The 12343-nt window shown below is 37.2% G+C and overlaps 1 pseudogene; it reads right to left on the bottom strand.

Annotated features, from left to right (window-relative positions):
- Positions 1 to 1753: 1753 nt before the first annotated feature.
- LOC109676829 (L-threonine 3-dehydrogenase, mitochondrial pseudogene) lies at positions 1754 to 2857 on the bottom strand (annotated as a pseudogene).
- Positions 2858 to 12343: the final 9486 nt, after the last annotated feature.

The raw sequence follows: 12343 nt of genomic DNA, 5'->3' as shown, positions 1-12343 counted from the left end.
CACCCATTGGTTTTTCAGCAGTGTGGTGTTTAGTCCATGTGTTTGAATACTTTCTGGGGTTTCTTTTGTTGTTGAGGCTAGTTTTATTCTGTTCTGATCTAATATGATGCAGGGGGTTATTTCAATTTTCTGAATTTGTTGAGACTTGCTTTGTGTCCTAAAATATGATCTATTTTGTAGAACTTTCCATGAGCTGCAGAAAAGAATGAGTATTGCCTAGTTGTTGGGTGAAACACCCTGTAGATATCAACCATATCTATTTGGTCCAATGCATGGAGTAGCTCTGAAGTTTCAGCCCAGAGGTGGGCACTGCAACAGAATAAGCATCTCTCTAGTTTGAAAATAGGTTGTCAAATTAAAGAAGCCCCTCACAAAAGACCACATTCCTCTTAAATGAGATGTCCACACACAAAGTAGTTTAGAGGTTGCCCCAGGTGGAGAAAGCCTATATGTGGTTTCTTTGTGAAGTGTTGAAATGACCTAAAATTAGACTGTAGTGATGGATGCACAACCCTAAGTGTCTGTACCATAAATTTTAAATGAGTAAATTTTATGGTATGTAAACTACATCCCAATAAGGCTATAAAAATAATTCAGAAAACAAAATCTATAAATGTATGCTTAACTATACCAAGTGGAGGGAAAAAATAAAACCCTATTAATGTAACCATTAAAAAAACCCTCAATTATTTAAAAGTTCCCCAACTGAAAGTCCAATAAATCTTCAACCCAGTTATGCCTCCAAAAGAACTCACATTCCAACCTAACAGCTCAAAACTGCAAATTCAAGGCAGTTTATGGTCATTAACACATACTTTAGATGCCTTTTAATCTTGAATGGCTGCTATCAACCCATGTTAACCTTTGGAACTGGGAGCCCCACTTGCCAGCAACTTCCTGAGGTAGCTGGAAGTGTGGACCTGAGTGTCTACAAAAGGTTCAGAGCAGCTCCTCTGTGCTCTGTGGGCATACACAGTCAATGAGCCTGAGAAAGGCCGTAATGAGGAAGTGCTCTTTAGAAAACAGCATTTGGAGTTGGTCTACACTGCTGGCCCAGCTGGGTTACTCTCACTGGCTAAGCAAGTCTGAGGAGTGAAGTCTGGAAACCCCACTCCTTAGGCACCGTCCTAGGGATGCTGATGTCACCAGGACAGGGAGCATAGTCTCTAGATATCACCTAGCTCCTTATAACAGGAGGAGAATGGAAATTGAACGAGGACTTCCCTTCAGCAGCTGCATCACCCTGATACTCTTAATTTCCTACAGATATATTTTCTTACAGAAAAATAATTAGAAGGGATAATTTTTAAAGAAGTGTGAAAATCCCTGAGACACGACGAACATGTTTTATGTTCTGATGGAATAATAAAGAACACTTTTAAATTACGAGTAGATCTTTGAAAGTCTTTAAAATGTAATCTTTGGTTTTTGGTCAAGAGAATAATGGAGCCTTAGGAATGATCTTTAAATACAAATGTCGCAAACAGTCACTCATTAATATCACAACTTAGGTCTTCATTCTGTGGTGTGTGGGAATGGACTAGTGTAGGCTCACAGCAAAGGTTGAGAGCTCTTCCCTCCAAGCCTAAAACGTTTTGAAAATGCTTAAACTAACTCCACTCCCCATCCAGAAGTTCAACACAAGTTGCCAAAATGAGTACAGTCAGTCCTTCAACTGAAGAATATGATTCCCTGTGGTCTTCACAGGTGTCCCTTATACTGTCCACACACAGGAAACACTCTTTTGCCTCCTTCAGTTGGCCCAGGCAACTCTGGTGTGGGAACCGTGGGAGTTCAGCATCGTGATCACCAACTCTGGAATATCAAAGCCATGCTTCCAGCCCCAGTCCTTCTGTGCATTGCTGTCATCCAAGTTCATCGGCCAGCTATCCATTAAGACCTGTTGGAGGGGATCCACACAGTACATGATCAGGAACTCCAGCACATGCTTGAGGACCTCCTGTACCAGCTACTCCAGGATAAAGCTAATGGCATTGACATTATAGATTCTCATGGAGGGAGACTCTGCTGTGGCCTCCATGATTTCCAGGGTGGCCCTGAGACAGTCCTCGAGGTACCTCATCAGGAGTCTGGTGTTGGCTTACAGGTTGCATTCAAATTTCCCACTCTTTAGAGCATCTTGGAAAATCCAGACTGCATGGTCAGTGGGAATCGGCTAAAATGATGCCAGGGTACCTCAGGCCACCAGAAATCTAAGTCATACTGGTAATAATAGTATTCTCCCAGGAGCCCACATGGACCTTGGACACCCCATAGATAGTCCTAGGTTTCTGAATGCAGAGGTCTGAGGTTGAGTTCTGGGAAGAGGTAGGTCCCAAAGCCCCAGTGGTACTGGACACAAACAATCGCAGATTGTGTTCTGCTGCAACATCCAGAATGTTATGCAATCCTGTGATATTCACAGCTCCGGCCAGGGACAGGTTTGCCTCTCCCACTGCGCTGAGCAAAGCACTGTAGTGCAGCAGCCAGGTGACACATTTGCTCACCATGATCTCTCAGAGATGCTTGTAGTCCAAGATATTGGCATAAACGAACGGGCCATTATGGAAGACAGGAGCAGGGGGATGTCTTTATGTCTGACAAAATCACATTTCCTTCCCAAATCATTTCCTCAAAAGGTTAGCAAGCCCCATGCTCAGCTGGCCAAGACTCCCCCTGTAATCAAGACCTTGGGAAGGTCTGTTTCAGAGAAAGAGGCCAAGTGGGAGTTGGCACCTGCTGTATCTTGCAGAAGGAAGAGGCCCAGAAACCAGAGAGGCAGGGCAGTGGTCCTGCAGCTACAGGCTGGGGGCACTGTTCCATGCACCACCTGCCTCAGCATCCTGGTGACCGGCATTTGCTCTTCAAATCCTCTGCTAACACAAAGGCCAGGGATGCTGCAGCCCGGAGCCAGAACAAGAAGAGCACGTGTGATGGCTGGAGCCAAACCCGTACCTTTTCTTTCCTTTTCCTTTTTTTGAAAAACAATCCTATACAAATTCTTAGGTCAGTGGTTAAACAGAAAGTCTTAGATCACAGTTTATATAGAAAAAAATAATGTCTAACCTTGATTTGACTCACAAACCATAGTTTGCTGGTAACTGACAGAGAGGATTGATACTATTAAAGTGATAAATGAATGATTTGTGTCTAGTGTGGAGAAGAAAGTTGGCATGTGTGAGTGATACAGTGTTGCAAATGAAATTCTACCTTACAAAAAAAGCAATGGTCACTTTTCTTTCAAATCAGTTTGGAAATGTTTTGGATAATGGTGACCTAGGAGCCAGACACTCCCACAAATATGACTGTACATTTGTGTTTAAATAGAAAAAAAGAAGGAAGAACAGAAAATAGTCAAGAAAATGTGAACCATATTGACCCAGTTATATAGATGTGTTTGCAGATGGCATGGATGATCTGTAATAAATGGTCTCATTACTAAAGCCCAACGTTCAGTAACACAAACGTCACTACACAGAATGTTAAAAACATCTAAAAATGCAAAATATCTGCAGAAAGGATATTTTCCTGTAAGTTCAAGGAGTCTTATTGTACTACAAGAATCTTATGAAAAGTCTTATCACTATTACTGGCTATGAAAGATATTGACTTTGTCCAAATTTTGTTTGTTTTTATTTAAACTCCACATTAGTGAATTAAACACTTTAAAAGAAAAGCAATATGCCTGTTCTTTGTTCTATGTATAAAATCAGTACATTTTTCTCCAAATAGTGTATAATTTTTGGAAAACTGAATACAATGCCATACATTCAAAATGCCAAAAGAAAATTCATTTTCTTCTCCTGGCTTATAAACTGAATTATTCATTTATATGATCTTTCTTAATTCATCTTAAAGGCTTAAGAACATCAACTCACTAAAAACACTTACATAGAATCACCTATTATCCCAATACCTCCAAACATAGCCAGAAACATATAGTTTTAAGTGTAGCATTGACAGTCTCCCAGAGAATGTTAGTTTTTCAAGAAACACAGTAAAATGTTTCTAACATAACCCCTTAATTTTGAGAGAGGGAAATGCCTAAGAAAAACAGCAACAATAAAAAAAGTGCTACCCGCTGAATAAAAAAATAAAGTGGCTAACAGAAATCAATCCCCCCACATGCTTTTGATAGCTAAAATTGCTAAAGTGGTTAAGGTACCATATAATTTTTCTTTTTGAAGAATTCCGTCCACTCTGACAAGTAAATAAATGTTTAACTCTCTCCCTCCTTTTATTGCTTCAAAAACAAGAAGAAATGGAAAATAACTGCAGCGTGTTTACGACGTATTAGTTTCTTTCTCTACATGAAACACACAATGAGAACACTTTCTAGATGAATTGTGCCTTCGATTGAATAGAGAATGGTAGACTAGCCTTGGTTTTGTGGAATTGGATAATTTGTCACAGTTTCTGCCTCTGGAAAAATGACAAACCAAAGGAAAACTAGCAGAGAGACTTTTTTAAAAAAAAATAGTGACAAAATATGAAACTGATGTTTTTGGTACACAGAGTATTTTAAAATATATAAATTAAAGTGAAAATGACCAGGGCTGGAGGTATGGTTCAAGGGGTAGAAGGTTTTCTTATTGCCAAGGAAGGGCAAGACCCTGAGTTCAAATCCCAATACCACCAAAGAAGTAATCAATAAATAACAAGCACTTAATTATTGTTATTAATAGTTTTACTTGTTTTTATAAGTATATATTAATTTTACAAAGTAATGGGTTCGGGTGTGATATTTTCAGAAATTTATATGGTGAATATGGGTGATGTGACATTAATAAAATTGTGCTGTATACAGGGCATATGTAGGTATAATCTTAATTTCATTTTCCTCTCACATTATGCATTCTTCAGTAGATCAAGAGAGTTTTAAAAGAGCATATAAACATTAATTACTCCTACTATAGTAAATTAAAGGAGAGGAGATCAATTTCTCCAAACCTGAGTATGAAAAGATGGTCAACTGATGTCCATTTGTTGAATTGTAGCAACAAATTCTAGCCAAAAATGTTTAGCTTGCTTGGTATGTCAGGGTGAAAACATATTAACTTTTTCTCACCCATCACAAGTGTATAGCTGATATCTCTATAACAAAGGTCAGATTAGCAAAAGAAAAGCATAACAAATTATTTAACAAAGTTTTATGTAACATGTGAGCCTTTGGAAATGAAAATTCAAGACTCAGAGAAAACTATTTCATGTGTGATGAAAGAAGTGGACAACTGTGAAGAAACATGACTGGACAAATGAGTATGACATAATGCTAACACATGGGGGGAACTCAGACCTGTCTATTCAGGCTCTTCCTGACCTCCCCGTGTAGGGTATTGTTCTTGTTCCCCAGGGACAGGACAGGGCACCTGTCACAAAAGGGTCTCATGTCCTACTTTCAGGACAGGTAGGTCAGAGGTTTTATGACTTTCTCTGCAGGAAGATAACTAGGATTTCCATGGCTACCTCGAAGGACAGAGAAGCAAAGCAGGGAAAAGTAAGGACTGAAGAAGGTCAAGGATCATTGCTCTGAGGCCCCCCAGTCTCCTTCATTTCAAAGTACTCAGCATGCCAAAGTGCCATATTTGGGGCATCGTGTTCTCCATGATGGTTAAAAATATAATATTTTCTAAAAATATAGAGAAAAAATGATTTCAGAATGTTCCTAATTTTTAAAAATTCAATTTGAAAAGAGTGCCACAAACCATATTGGTATTTTTTTTCTTCAGGTGATTGTGAAGTCCCTATGTTTTTTGCTAAGCTACCTTAGACAAGAAATGAGCCTATAATACACTGGCTTATTTCAGGCTCTCCTAGAGTTGCCATTTGGGAATGTGGTTTCCCTCGATCCAAGTGAAATGTAAAACTGATATACCTATACTTTGATAGCTATTCTCTGACCTTCCTGGTCTCTGTCTCATATGTTAATTCAAATTAATTAAACCTACACCAGTCTTGAAGGAAAGGCTGTTATTCAATAATTTCTTCAATATTCTTTGGGTATGACTTTTTTATTATCTAATTTCCTCATCGCTAGAATTAGCCCTGGGCCATTTTATTTGCTATGAAGATTAAAATTACATTTGGATATATTCATTAAGTATTTTTCTATATTTAGGATATATTGTCAAAATCAGGGGTAGGGAGCAAAGGATTGAGGGTTACAAACCATCATTATAGTATAGTTTGGTTAAAATTATCAAAGGAACCACTTGTGCTCTAAATAATGTCAACAGAAAAGAATTACTTAAAAATGGTAATTTAGATGGACAGTTCTGACCCACAGCCATTTACCAGGGACCAGGCACACTAAGATTTAGACTTTCCCCAAAAGCTTAAGAACATAAGAAACATCCAATATCACAGATCAGACATCTATTCTATTCTGACAGTAACAGCAAGAGGTTTATTTTGCAAGAAACCCAGTGAGAGGTCCCCTCTATACTATCATTTCAAACATTTTAGGCTATATAAGCTATTTCCCTTCCAAAGGAACAATCAACTTTGAGGCCTCCAGGGAAAGCATTTTGTATCTGATTAGTGTTGTGTAACATTTGAGCTTCTGTTACAAGGTTTTGTTAGAATGAAATTAGTGATCAGTAAATCCATCTCACAAGTTTACTTATGTGAGTGGTGCTTAAAGATGTTACAGGTACAGTACTAGACTGCTATTAAGTCTTCAATTCTTTGTTTAGACTCCTATGTTGCAATAAAAATTATTTTTGCCTATAATTCCTCTAAAATAGTTCAAAAATTGACTTATGACACCTATTAAAAATGTCTAAGCTTTGCATAAAATTTTAAAAAGTTTGAAAATGGTATACTAATTTGAACTTGATAAATTAATTGTTCTTATTCAACATTCCTGATTTGATATATTACCTCTTAAAGAATTATACAAGTAAGTAATGCACTATGATCAATTGTTATATGAGTAGGAAAAGTGTTTGCCCAAATACTGGTCTGGAAACTTATATTTTTGAGTTATGAATCATAATTTTCTAAACATTTAAATTGCACTTTTGCTAAAGGTTCTTTGTTTGTGTTTTCCTTGTCAGTGAAGCCTGTTTGTATCTCCTTGACAAGATAAAGAAATGAACCACTCCAATTTAAGTCAGAAGCTAATCATTTTTAAAAGATAATTTTAGAATATAGCTCCAAGTAGGTTTTCTTTTAAAAATAATGAGTTACAATCTCTCAGAAACTTCATCACTGAAGTGCTGACTTCTGAGAATAGAGGCAACATGTGAATTTGCTTGAAAACACTCATATCTTTCATTATTGGAAAACTAATTTTGTTGTGCTCCTGTGTCAGAAATTTACTTAGTAAAAGGCTTGGGGAAACTCAGAGATTGATGATTAAAACATCTAGGATTTCTTCCCTCCATCTGGAAGATGTTCTGTTCTTGGTTCTGAGGTGTAATGAGTCATTTGTCTTATGAATTTGTAATTTGACTTATGAATGGGCAAAACTGATTCTGGAGGCTTTATGCAATTGTCCAGAATTTTTTAGGGAAATTGACATCACATGAAATACATGTGTCCATGTCACATCATGAGTATGTGTGTGTGTGTGTGTGTGCACATACTCATGGTTTATGACAGAATTTAACAATAGTTCATTTGATGAATACCTGGAGTTTCCTTTGACCCTGTAAGCAGAAAGAGTTATCAAAGAGATGTGTGTTAATTTTCAGGCAAAATTAAAATTATGACTCATACAGACATGAAAATGAACATATGTTAAATATTTCATTTTACTCATATGATGTGAGGGAGCTAGACAGATGTTCTACCTGATTCAAATGAAAGGTCAAAAAGCAAAATTGTATACAGAGTAAAGGAATGTTAAGAGGAGTTGTAAATGAGAACACATTTTTCCCCACAGGAAAGAGGTGATCCAGCAAAATCACTACGAAAAGTGAAAGAATTTATATTCCTGTTAGTTACCAGTTTGTAATAAACAGATGGAGTAACCTAAGGAAGAGGTACAACTTTCTTTTGAATACTTTTTTTCTACATATGACTGCTAAATGAATAACTATAACCTGAGACTGATACAATAGAAATAAAGGCTCAAGTTCACGGGAAATTACAGTCAGCCTGTATTGCATACAAGAACTGTCTTAACTATTATGTGAATTCTAAATGTAACTTTAAAAAAAATAACTACCCATTCTTCCCCCAGTATCAGGACTGCCTCTTTCACACCCCAGTTGTCCCCATTTGAAGGGAAGACAAGCAGCTACCCAGTTACATTCTCAAACTGGGAAGTATCTATTCCTCTCTTTGCATTACCGTCCACCCCAGCTCTAAGACAATCACTGAGTCTTGGCAGTTGAATAACTTGTACTAATTCATTCTATTTTCAATCTCCACTATTGCAGTCCTACTTTGAATTACAGTCTCCCTCTCTCCCTCTCTGTTTCTTTCTCCTCAACTCCATCTGGATAACCTCTCACAAGTTCCCAGCTTTTCTCTTGCCTCCCTATAATCCATTCTCCTAAAGCAGTCATACAGTCTTTAAAATGTTGTACATTAGATGAAGTTCATCTGTACTTAAAGCTAATATCATTAAGATTTATAATAAAATGCAAATCTCTTAGCATGCAATGTAAAGCATCATACAATCTGTTTCTGCCTGTGTCTCTCACTCTAATTCTTCCCATCTGCCCCTTGTTCACATTACTCCATACTTACTCAATTCCCATTGTCCTTCAAATACAATAGCCTGACTGTCCCTTTGCTCTAGCATTTCCCTTTACTTAGCTACCTCTTGTCCAAGATATTTGAATATTTGGCTTTTTTTGTAATTCCTTCTCAGGGTTGAGGACTTCTTGCTCCATTCAATTCACAATTCATGTTCCTGAATATACTTAACATATTTTAAACATATTTTAGTCTTTTTCAGAGCAACACATTGCTGAATAAAATTTAAAATTATTTAATTGCTTAAATATTACCATCTCTTCTGCACTAGTATACAAATTACATAAGATCAGGGATGTTATCTTTCCTGTTCATTATTACAAACAAGCACACGAAACAGATTCTAATACTGCTAGCCATCAATGAATATTATTTGAATTAATTAATTAATAATGAATTTTTCCCCTAGGAGGTAGATAAACTTTATTTTCCCGATGAAGAGAATTTTCTAGAATTCATACTAGATGCAGATTTATTGAGAGAAGTTTGATTAACAAAGTAAAAGAAAGGAAACTTGGTAGAATTGTGGGTACTCTCAATTTTAGGACTAATGGGGAAGAATAAATAAACTTTTCTTGGATCTTTCAGCATCCAATTCAAGAAAGACTAGCATAGGATTAAAGGGGTCAGATTAAAGCCCTTGCTAGGAGAGCATGCTAGGCTCTACTATGGCAGTAAGAGAATACACCCTGCCCAGAAATCAGAGCTGGGCCACTGATTACAGTTTAGGCTGAACATATTTCTCATGCACATCTTATAGAGAAGCATCAGCTTTCTAATTTGTAATATGGAGAGAGTAGTCTTATATTCATGCTGTCAAAAAGACAAAATTAAAATAAAATTAGATCAAAGATCTTCATTGACTTGTATTTGCATTTTGAGAGCCAGGCAACAATTCCTACAAAATAGAATGAGCGTTCCTATGAGGTGAGCAGAGCAGACTGAATGCATAGGCAGAAAGGGGATGAAGCAAAGCAGAGAACAGAAGTGGCTTGGTCACTTGTATGTTATTTCCCTTGTAAAGGTTAAAGCAAAGGGAACTTCCTTATTATGCTGGCTAAAATTGGCCTTCTTCAGGATTTCACTCACATTTCTCTCTCCTGACACCTTGGAAGGTCAAATAAACAGCTGAATTTATACTCGGTGACATAGGATTTCAGCATGAGTGCCTCCATTTTGGTTTTGCTTATTGGACCTAGTGTAGGAGCTCAGCCCAAGCCAAACAAATCGCCTCCTATTAATTTTAACACTAGTTATTTTCATTCTCTCTCTCATTCATTCTCTCATTTTCTCTCTCTTTCTCTCTCTCTATCTCAATTATCTATTAGGATGAATATGAAAAAATAAAATTCTGTGCCTAACATGAGGCAATGTCACTAAATCCAACTCTTGACCTCTAGACTTCTATTTCTTTATGCAAGCAATCTATCTCAACCTTCCTCCCTCCATTCAATTCTCCTCTGCCATAACCCATATTTTTCTTTGTTTCTGATAATAATAGTTCCTGACTTTGCATAAAAATAGTTACCAATGTCTGAATGAGTGCCAGGTGTTAAGCACTGTGTTAAATGTTCAACATGTATTAATAATGACAGCTAACATTTGTGACAAGCACTATTACAAGTATGTTGCAGACATTGCAGACTTCTCAAAAAAACAAAACAAAAAAACTTGTGAAGTGGATACAATCTTTTTCAATTTATATATGAAGACACTTAGGCAGGAAGGGGAAGATAAATAATTTTTCCTATATATTTACAATTCTTAGGACTGATTATTGTAGCATAAGACAGGTTAACAAGGGAACACATAGAAGTTTAATAATATATGTGCTGTGTGTATGTGTACTTATGTGTGTGATACCCAAAGAAATTAGTAAATACAAAAAACTTACTTTAAATATAAGTTTTAATACCAGTGACTACTGAAACAAAGAAAGGTATGGGAAGCCTGCTTATGGGGAGATGTCCTGGAAAAGAACAATAAATAAAGGAAAGGTCACCAAACAGATCTGAGTTAGTGTTGTTTTCACTGATGATAGTTCTAGTGCTTTAGTCATCCTCCTCTTGGTACACAGCAGAAGACAGCCTTATAAATGAAGATATCCTTTGTCGATGTAAATTTCCATTACATAGGGGTTAGTTCCACTCTGTTGTTAAAGCTTCTGTGACTGAGGTTTCACAAAATAACCACTCAAAGTAATCCTTATGCCAAAGAGACATATTTTGAGGTGGCCTATTCTGGTTCCCTAGTCTTATTTTGGGATACCATATACTGCTCTGCTACTGGCCTAATAATATTCTAGAACACAACAACATTCAAAGAATTAGTAAGCAGTGAATCTGGGAAAGAAGTGGGCAAAAAGTCTTACCATGAAATTGTAAAGAAGGTATTATCTTCAATATAAAGATACTAGGGTTCCAAATGCTTAGTAAGCAGCCCTATTTGCATAATCCAAGACTTAGACCTTGAAAGTGATAATTTCCAAACTTATGCCCTGGGATCTTCCTCGTTCTTCATGTCTGTTGGGAGGGAGGCACCATTACCTCAGCCTCCTCAGTAACATGGTTCCTCTCCATTAATGATATCACAAGGGAAACCAGGGCCCAAATAAGTAAGTGCTTATTTTGTTAATAAACAAAAGAGTACCAAGTAGTAGAGTGTTTTAATTCCAGTTTATCATTCATTTTGATTATTATATTCTTGGAAGCAAATACTCAGCAAGCTATGTGGAAACTGCACTTATAAGTTCTGCTAATGTCCTTAGAGGGTCCCATTCCTTGGAAATAGTGACCCTAATCCCCTTATAAGGAGTATCCGCTTCTAAGATATCTGCTCTGTCCTGCCTCTGTATCCTGTTCTGAGGCTAGTTTCTGGAAAAAGCAAAGAAGATTCCTGGAAGTGAGATTCGTAGACTTCTGGCATGCATAGGAAACAAAGCCACAAATTCACCCAATAAATGGCTTATTTGATTATGCTTTGTGTTAGTCAGATACCTATCACTACAACAAAATACCTGATAAATTCATCTTAAAGGAGAAAAGATTTACTTTGGTTCAAGGTTTCAGAGATACCTGTCCCGGTCACTGTTTTCTGTTGTTTCTGGACCTGTGGTCAGGCAGTGCATCATGACAGAGTGCAAATGGTACAACAAAGATGCTCACCTCAAGGCAGTCAGTAAGGGGAAACAATCACTGGGTTAGGAAAAGGCCAGGGCCAAAATATACTCCTCAAGGGTACACCCCTAGTGACCTATTTCATCAAGTAGGCTTCACCTCCTAAAGTTTCTGCCACCTCCCAATAGCCCATTAAGCTATGAATCCAAAAAAATATATTAATCCATTCATGAAGTCAGAGCCCCCATGTTCCAGGTACTTCCCTAAATCTCTACTTGTAAATATTGCTACATTGGAGACTAAGCTTTCAATATATGAGCTTTTGCAGGACACTCAAGATCTAAACGAACTCTGAAGTTACTACAGGAAGGAGCAGGAAATACTCTGGAACAAATAGGTATAGGCAAAGACTTCCTCAATAGAACTCCAGCAGCTCAGCAACTAAGAGAAAAGATGAATAAATGGGACTTCATAAAATTAAAAAGCTTCTGCACAACAAAAGAAATGGTCTCTAAACT

This window comes from Castor canadensis, chromosome 10, assembly GCF_047511655.1.
Source record: "Castor canadensis chromosome 10, mCasCan1.hap1v2, whole genome shotgun sequence".
Lineage (NCBI taxonomy): Eukaryota > Metazoa > Chordata > Mammalia > Rodentia > Castoridae > Castor > Castor canadensis.
Note: the sequence above shows the minus strand (reverse complement) of the source record. Positions and strands in the feature narration are given on the sequence as shown.